Below are 10,403 nucleotides of genomic sequence, written 5' to 3' on the forward strand. Positions count from 1 at the left end.
GTCTTTTTTATTTATCGTTGCTTAGACACTAATTCATGAGTTATACTTTGAAATTTTGCACATTCACGTCAACATGGTTTGTGAGGAGTGAGATTGAAACACTTACTTTTAGTCTAAGTGTATTTTAATTTTTGTTCTTAGTAAAGTTAGTATGTGTTATAAAGTAATAATTGTTCCACCCGAGACTTTGCCTAGTAACCGGGCTAGTCCTGCCTAATCAGCAGTGATTCTCGCGTCAAACGGTAGAGTCTTGGCATGGGGCAGGGTGGTTAGTTGGTTTCGTAGCCTTTTCAGCTCGAGTTAATAAGTCCTTAGGGGTGTTCTACACCTAGTGCCCTAAAACCCTAGTGGTTTGGGAGTCATTGACCTAAAGCTCGCTACATGGGTTGGATCGAAAGCTTAAGTGAACTAACATTGCACGACCATTACTGTTACTGAAAAAAAAAATAGAAAAAAACAGAGAAAAATCGAAAAAAAGAAAAATAGTTATATTTAAATATAGTATGTGTGAAATAAAAGGACGAGAGATAAGGATTTTAGTCAAGTCTCCTTAACTATGTTGGTTCACTTTACACCAAAGGAATTTCATGAATTCTTTTCTAATTGATTCTAAATGGCTTAGACTTTGTAGTGGGATTAGCTGGAACTTTTGAAAAGATGTTCTGATTTTTAATATTTTCTATGGATTGCAACTTGAAGGTGAAATTTTTGTCATTTAGTTTTAGTTAAGTTTCGAGTTTGTTAGCTTTTGTTTTTGTTTTTTGAGTTCTATTTTGCTTGAGGACAAGCAAAAAGCTAAGTTTCGGGGTATTTTGATGAGTCAATATTATATTATATATTGTACCTTATTCTTAGTATTATTTTGGTAATTATTTTGGTAGAATTTTGATACTTTGCTTTATATTTTCAATATAGGATATTCGACTTCGTTTGCAGAAAAATGTGACCAAACGGACGAATTTTGGAGTGATTCAAATTGGAGGACGTTCGTGTGTTCCTTAGCTTGTTCGTATCAAAATTTCAGCAATTTTTACCAAACGGTTATTTTCTGGAAATTTAATAAAGAAGCAGTGCACATTACTGGAAAGTGACGTTTCTGGGCTTATATTGCATTTTTGGAGCCCAAGACGACCTTAGATGGGTTCATGGCTAGAAAAGTGTTCAGAATAGTCCAAGCTTTAAATGTAGCTATTTTGGGCCAGTTTTGGAGCTAATTTGGGTCCAAAACGTGGCTGTGCAGATTTCTAGGCGAATTTACCAAGTTAATTTAGAATTATGTTTCCTAATTTATTTCAATTTATTTAGTTTTCCAAGTCTTATTCTAAGACCTTATACTAGGAGGATTTTATTTAGAGTAGTATAAATAAGCCTTTTGGCAGACCTAGGGTTTCTCTTCAACGTATGCAACTTTTGGGAGAAGACTTTGGGAAGAGCTTAGAGTTTTCAAGACTTATACTTTCAGGTGTTTTCATTCTTTTTCTGGTTTAATACAATTATGTTGATTTTAATTATGAGTATGCGTAGCTAATTTTCTTTTGCTAGGATGAGGCCATGATCCTTAGCAAGAATATGTAGTCTCTTTTTAATTTTCTTATGAATTTATGCATGCAAGTTTTGAATTGTTTATCACTGTGCTTTAAACTAACTATTTATCTTAGTGATTCGCGACCATTAGGATATTTAGAAAAGTAATTTGATGCAATTTTGGCGGAGGGCTGTCCCTAAAATTGACTAAGGCTTCTTGTGGTTAACATGTGTAACTACTTAGGATGGACGCCACATCTTAGGAGTTATATGGTTTTTTAAAAGGTTTTCACAAAAATTAATGACTCTTGCATGTTCACATTCAATCTGGACTCCATGGACGGGTTGCATGTTAGATATACGTTCTATGTTGGGGGTTCCAAGTAGGGCATACTTTAGGAAAATCTAACCTTCAAAATATGCATGTGTAATTCATAAGGAATTAGAAGAACTACGTAGGATTGTTAGGGTGACGGCGGAACCCTAGTATTTTCTCATTTGAATTCTAAAAATTGTTTCCTTTTTCTTTCTCTAAAAGTTGCAGATTTTTAACTAGCCTTTTTAATTAATTTCGTTTTTCTTAATTTAGATCATTAAATCACTCTTTTCTCATCTTTGTTTTTAAATAGTTAACTAAAATTTTGGTTTTTCATAAATTGTTTTAAATAATCCCAGCAAAAAATGACATTGCTTGAGCCATTTATACTACAACAACCATGTTCTCTTGCAAGTATTTTGTGTGTTTTTATCCCTACTTTTGCAAGTGGTAAAAATCCTATCATACAACAATAAGTTTGGCCTGGGGAATACAATCTTCCCAAAGACAGATTGTCTTCCAATATTGTATAGTAACCTGTGAAAGTGATTGTCCACGCCAAATATGATACCTTTTTTTCTCCAAGTATATTCACTGCCTCACTGCAATGTATTGACCAAGATCTTAGAAAAGAACTATGCTGCACACATCCAAAAGTCTAATATTCCTCTGCCTCTGACAGGAGCTTCACAAAGAACAACCTTTTTATAAAGTTGTAATACATCCTCATGCCAGTTATAACAATTTCTTACGGGATTACCCTTCGTGGGATTTACCGTCAACAACTTCATTTAACATTGGCTTCGGCCTTTAAAACAAAAAATTAACAAACTATAGTGTGGCATCAGCCTTAACTATAGTACCATGAGATCGTCCTTTGTGGATTTTACCAAAAACAACTACTCTTAACAATGGTATCGGCCTTCACAATTTCAACAACTGAAAATTAATATCTATGTAGGATTACCTTTCGTGAAATTTACCTACTCACATCACGGAATTACCCTTCGTGGGATTTACCGTTAACAACTTCTTCTATCCTTCGTGGAATTTACCTATTCATATCACGGAATTACCATTCGTGGGATTTACCGTTAACAACTTCTTCAAACTTCTTCGTATAACCGGACTTACAGTAGATACATGCTAACAATTGAGTTGATTAGACTCTACATTATAGGCTGTGATAAGAAAACATACTACACAAACTCCTCAATAAGCACTTGAACAATCTTCTTAGACATTACACTTCTCATTTTGGCACAAACCATAATTTGAACAACCATAAAATTGTACATGCCAGAATGCAAGAATTCACACCCATTTCTCCATATATATCAAGAGTTGCAGAAAAATCAAACCCAATAAACTTGCAGAATATTAGTGAAGCAGATAGACAAGAAATAGGCACCATACAAATTGCACAATTATTGGTTTTGAAAAATCCAGCAAATCAAATGCAAACACTAATCTTGAAGCAATGACCAATCTTGAACCCAAATGTTGCGGAAGAGTGCAGAAAAGACTCACAAGAAAGATGGCTTCAAGCACTTAATACTCAACATATCAACTGAATGACATCATGGCCCACAACAATAAACTAATTGATTTACATAATACTGAAAGAATCATAGTAAGAAATTCAGAAGAAGTGACTAAATAACTTAACCTTCACATGAAAATTATGAGCTGGGCATTTCGTCAAACACTTGGACTACAAAAAAGTCTAAACTTTCTTCCACGCCAGAGAGCAGAGCACAAATCAAATTCATAGACAATATCAAGGGCACTGAAGAGAACGCACCATAAACTGATGACCAGATTCACGTTCTCAAGAAGATGGCTGGGTCGAAACAGCCTTTGCCGGTCGCTCCCGACAAGGAATCGAGAGTCACTTCCAAGAAGTCGCATTTGGAAAATGGGGATTTGATGAAGAATTGCGGGCAGGTATTATCCAAGCTGATGTAGTTGTTGTTTGGATTAAAAGTTAACTTTGGGCTCAAGAAAGGAGCTGGCACAAAAGGAGGCCCGAAAGGGAAGATAGCCGAAGCCCAGTCGAAGCCCAGAAGGCAGAAAGGGCCTTTTCTGACTTGGTGCAGCTCATGAAGACCACTTGCTTACCTACCCAAAGGCCAAGTGGTATAGACTGATCAGCTACATAACCCATAAAGTACTTTTTGATGGCAGTACATGTAAAAGAGTCGATGAGTCATCACCCTCAAACCGCATTCGGGCAAGGCTGCTGCTACAAGAAGCCAAGCCGAGTTGTCTATATAAGAAGAAGGAGAAACCAGGAATAAGGACACTCAATCAAACAAATAAATGCAAGCACAAACTCTGCTCAAAGCCAGATTTGCCTTCAAAACAAAGCTGTAGTCAGCCTTCATCCCCCTCGGGATAACCCCCTCTTCAACCCTTTGTAATAGCTCTGCTACCTTGTTCAACCTTGCTGTAGTATCGATTCATCTTTTGTAATCTCTCTCTCTTTATCCCTCTAAGCTTTCAGACCTTTGACAAAACTACAAAGATAGGAACCTGCAAGACGAGCAACCTTACCCGATAAGGTTTAACCTTGCCCGACCTTCTTTGCTTTGTTTTTGTCTTTTCAATATGTTGTATACTTCCAGTTATATGCAAGTTATTTCTAGCAATATGACTATTAAAAGGCTTTCTCAGTACTTGAATCCGATTTGAATATATCGTCAGTGTTCAAACCAGATCCAAGTCCTAAGCCCTCGGGCATGTAAATCTGATCAGTTAAAAGTCCTTGGCCTCAAGGCATAAAAAAGAACCTTATGTGGACTTAACCCATCCACGACAGTCCTTGATAAACGAGAAGTCCGAAGTTACTTGGGGCGCAAGTAATCAACCTACCCTCTAGTTTTCTTTCTATTATATCATGATTGCCATAGAACGCTTGAACATGGAATGGATTCTAATGGAAAGCCTCAAGGCCTACACCTAAGGCCCCACAAAGGCATCTATTTGGATTCATTCCGTTCTGCGATCTAAAGAGTCGAAGTATAAGAATGAACTCTGATGGGAAGCCTCAAGGCCTACACCTAAGGCCCCACGAAGGCACCTATTTGGGTTCATTCTACTTCTTGGACTCGGGTAATTAGAAGTATAATAGTTAGAAAACTCCGGCAATCACGAGAACAAATATGATGTGTTCGAGCACCGGTTTAGTTATTGATGGGAAGCCTTAAGGCCTACACCTAAGGCCCCACAAAGGCACCTGTTATAACTAACACGGTTTCTTGGATACATACATATATGCAACTAAAACGCGACATCCATTTTACATCTGCCATGCTAAAGATGGCAGTGGCACGCCTGAGCACCTAAATGTTAACCTTGATTGTGAGCCTCAAGGCCTACACCTAAGGCCCCACAAAGGCACCTCTCAAAGTTAACGCTGTCCTTCTCTTTCAGCCTTACCAGACGAGCCTTGCCCGACGAGACTTGCTTGACGAGACTTGCCCGACAACGCCCGATAGTGAAGCAGAAGCCCGACAACATCCCTCAACCGGCGCCAACCTCCAGGAGAGCTGTGTGCTCGTCAGCCAGGAAACATCCCCAACGGAAATTCCTGACGCGAACAGTTGTGTTGATCCTTCACGATTACTACGACACCATCAAGAAACCGATGGATCTCGACACCGTCAAAACCTATCTCACCAAGGGTCTCTATTTAACCCCTTATGATTTTGCAGCTGATGTGAGATTGACTTTCGAGAATGCCATGCGGTACAAGAATGAGATCCCAACAAATGGAATACAAAAAGATCACAAAAAATTGCTTGACATTCCATCTTTTTTTGAGATGAAGAACTTGATGAAAATCTGAAAACAGAAAAATTCAAGAACTGAAAATCAACCTAGAAGTTACAGGATGATCACAGAAGTGAACTTGACAGAATTTCTGAAGAAACGTGAGCCTGGTGGCTCTAATATCATGTTAACTACATTGAAATGTTTGGGAATTGAAGAGAAAAATCAAGAAGAACGATGAATAGAAGCATGAACATAGAAATCTTAGAGAGAGTTTAGAGAGAAAAATATGATTTGTATTTGACTGAAAGAATGAAGATTACACACTTTGTTTTTATACTAGTAAGCCTAACAACTCTAACCAAATACTAACAAACTTGCTAACTATATTTCTAACTGTATTGCTGACTTGTACCCTTAATATTTCAAACTATACATCGTTTATCTCACCCAAAAGAAATAAAAGACGCTAATTATTAACCTATGCAGATCATCTTGAAACTTTGGGGTCAACCAAATTCCAGTAAAGTATCATACTGTTATTACCTTTCTATCTTTTTATTCTTTTTTCGAGAAAGAGTTCCTATCCACATCTAGCAGCATTCTTTTCATTCACAATCCACAAAGGATAGAGTCTAAAGATTTTATCTATGGGAATACCATATGTTTTAGCAGTAACTAGATGCTAAACATAAATATATAGAAATTAAATTAGGGCTGGAATCATGAACATCCAATTCAAAACATGAACAAATTTCACAAACCCTAATCTAGAATTCAAACCCTAAATTAAATTTCAAACCCTAAATTAATTCCAAAATTTACCTGATTTGGGGGAGAATCGGTGCACAATGCACTGGATGAAGAAGACTCTCAGACTTTGAGTGTTTGATAGAGAGAATCATGTGAGAGAGAATTGCGAGAGAGAGAGAGAGAGAGCAGTGGTTGTGGCTCTGTGTGGTGAAGGAAGGCTCCACAGTGAGGGATGAGAAGTCGAGAGAGAGATAGAGAGATTAGTGAGGTTAGTCGAGAGAGAGGTGAGTCACTTGTAAGATGCGGGTGTGGCCGGATTCGAAGACGGCGAGGAGGTGAGTCACTTGAGAGATCGAGAGAAATAGGCGACGAGGGTAAGGTGAGGTCGAGAGAGAGATAGAGTGACTAAGTGAGGGTTTTATTTGGATTCAACAGTTGCGATTAAATTTCAACCAAATCCGATGGCTGTTACAATTCTAAATATATATTTAAAATTAAATAATATAAATACATTTTTTATTTCGGTTCGGTTCGGTTTGGGATTACTGAACGAATGAAAATGTGAGACCGATTCCCTTACCAAAATTTCAGGATCGGTTCGGGATTTTCGGTTTGGGATTTTTTCAGTTCGGTTTCGGGATTTTTTTTCGGTTCGGTTTGGAATTTTTGGTATTTTTTTCCGCCCCTATTATCTACATTAAAAAAAAAAGGTGGGCTTAGCTTCCAATAAACTAGTAATAATATGGTTCAAATTCACTTTCAGTTTTTTATGTTTGAGTTCAATCTCAAAAGCAACTAAATTAACCTTCCATCTTTACTTACAAAACTCCACACACATCTTGTCATCAGTTACAAAGGGATTTGAATAGATTATAATTATATTGCTTCGTCCATTATAACTATATGATAGTAATATTTATACACTTATTTTTACCTTCTATACACTTCTATTAATTTTGGTTATTGATCTTTTTCAATTCATTTGATCCAATAACCAAAAATTAAAAAGAATGTATAAAAATGGTGTGTGAATAGCACTACACTAATTATATTAGCTATTAAAGCCATATTGTGCATTAGATGCATATGGACCACCATATTGACCGCCGAAGCATTTGTAGTTAACCGGCCAACATGGGTATTGTGACCCCTATTGGTTGTCCATATAGAGCGTCTCACCGATTGTGTCAAAAATGTTTTTCTTTTTTGGCTGGACCAGACGACCTATAAGGATTTTCGGTCCTCCTTTAGATTAGACGTGTGCGTGCGTCACCAAGCGACCTAGATTGGCCTACGTAAAAAAGATGTGAGTAATTTGTGTTTGTTCCTTTTCTCGGCCTAGGTTTTCTCTACCTTGAAGGCAAGGCGTTCAACGAACAACCAACTTTATGTAATGGATGGGTAGAAGGGAATATGGAATTAGAAAAGGAATAGAGAATAGACTTGAAAGAGAGTAAATTAAATGGAGAACGAGTACGTAGAAGATGAAGGTACTTTGAACTTAAATAAAAAATTGAAACTACAAAAGAGCAAGGAAAGTGCGTAAAATAAATAATTGAAAAGCAGAGTGCTTGAATTAAATTGCTTAGAGTAAAGAAATTGAAATACAATGCGTTAATAAAAAATCTGAAGATATTAGGCTTTGGAGTTTGGATGAATGCAAGCTTGTTACTCCAGAAAATATTAGTTGAATGCATTGCATGCGGGTTTATCGGGGAATTATGAAACTATGATTTCATGTATTTAATTATCTTAGGAAAGCAAGCAATTTCCTCTCTTGCCAAATTTGAAGGAGGTCAACGTAAGCATTCCGGAATGCGCTTCACGTCCTTTTGGTTTTATGCAACACTGGAAAACACCCTTGTAGCTGAAGATCTTGAATTCCTACATGTACCAATCTCACATAGTTTACTGTTAGACCTGGCAATGGCCTGTCATTGTCGTTGTGCTTCTTATTTTGCAGTATTTAAAACCCACATAAAAAAATAATAAATAAAGATAAAAAAAAAAAAAGAGAAATTGTTGGGGTTAATATTTAAACTTTGGGCTTTCAGGAAGGGAAGCCCAAAAAGAGCTCAAGAAGGAGATTTTGCCCGAGGTCCATGACCTAAGCCCAGATTATCCATTTCAATATCTATGGGCACTCCCCCATTAAATGCAAAGGCTAGTTGCTTACAAGAAGTGACAATTGATGGAAATCGACCTACTCTTAGCCCAAAAGCATTTTCTGAATGGCAGAGCATGTAACTTATTGATGAGTCTCTACCATTCAGTTGCTTTTGGGCAAGAACAAAGTTGCAAGCAATCGGTTTAATTCGCCTATCACTTATAAAAGGAGGAAGAGGGCCCAGAGATAAAGACATTCAACCAATCAAACAAACAAATATACAACTTGTCTATCAGTCAAGCAAACACTCAAAAAGCTGCACTTCGTCAAGATTTTGCACCCCTTTTAGCCTTAGATTTCCCGTAGAAATACATCTTTTGTCTATGTAAAAGCTCTATGACTTTCTCCAAACACTGTAGTATCGATTCTCTTGTGTAAACTTGTTTACCATCCATCCCTCCTTAAATTCGCAAATTGTTGTAGTTGCAAAGAAAAGAAACTGCAAGAGGTTCAACCTTGCCCGACTCTCTTTGTCTTATCTTTCAGTTAATAGATCTGGTGTTATAATGTATTCCTCAGTATATATTCAAGTCATTTCTAGTCTTTTGATGATCCAATGTTTCACTAACTCTCAGATCTAGTTTACTTTGTGGTTTTACTATCTTAAAAGTGAATTAAGTTAATGACTTGATCAGATCTGGACCTCCACCCTTTTACCATACAAGATGAATAAAAGTCATTAATCTCAAGGCATAGAAAAGAACTTAATGTGGACTTAACCCATCCACGAAAATCTTTTGATAATAAGAAGTCAGAATAACTTGGGGCGCAAGTAATCGGCTTAAATACACTTATTCTACATCTGCCATACAGAGATGGCAGTGGCACGCTTATACACTTAAGTTAGTCACCCGAAACTCTGGAAAGTACCATTGCAACCATAATTGGATCATCCAGATTGGTCCATTAAGGTTGGTCTCAAACGGTTCTCCCCAAGTCATCTAAAAAAAAAGATGATAGAAATGAGAAAGACAAAAAGGGTCTGTGGCCACATCGTCAAAATTATGAAGTGCTTTAGAAGAACCTGCACCTAAGTGGTTCTTCACAAAAGGGATGAAACCCTTGAAATATGTCCCATAACTCTTGAAAGTTGCAGAGTTATATTCCAACTAGAAAGATGAAGCCGAAGTGCCCGAACTTGTGCCTGAACTCTTAGCAATCGAACGAGAAGGAGGAGCCTAGTCATGAGTTACATCCACAATTCTGTCCGATGGTCTTAGCCCGAAGACTTGCGCCTTATCCAAGATATTCAGAGACATGGAGCCCATCCTGAAGTCAAAAGTGTTGGTACCCGAGTTCCAGAAAAGGAGAGTAGAGGTCAATAATTCAGGCTTTGCAACCACAGTGGTCTTTTGAGAGCATTATCAACTCAAAGATACCATTATTCATCCATTTCTTTTTTAAGGTAGGCTCGAGCTCGTTTATCCACTTAACCCAGGCTTCATCGTTCATCAGAGGGAAGCCACAGCGGTGATTTGACCACTTAGATGAATAAATGCCCGATTCAGCCAGGAATAGGTTCGGAGTGAACCAATTGGCCCTTGGCATGTTGGCCTCTACTGCAATTAGGACCTTAGAAACCCATGCAGGTCCCAGTGAGTGTACCCCTCATTATTCAGAAAAGAGTTCAGAATGTAGACCTGCCCGAGGGCGATGAAGGGCATTGAGCAAACGGCTCAGGGTGGCTATGCCCTCACCAGATTCATAGGATGACCGGTTTGAAGCGGCTTTTGGGGCCATTGATTAGACTTGGAGGGAAATGAAAAGATTTTAAAAGATAGAAAGAAAGAGCCAGAAATAAGAAAGGTTTTTTAGAGCCCTAGAAATTCTGAGAAATTCTGGGGATTCAGGGGTTTAAAACAGTTTAAA

Source organism: Malus domestica, chromosome 10 (genome assembly GCF_042453785.1).
Source record: "Malus domestica chromosome 10, GDT2T_hap1".
Taxonomy (NCBI): Eukaryota; Viridiplantae; Streptophyta; class Magnoliopsida; order Rosales; family Rosaceae; genus Malus; species Malus domestica.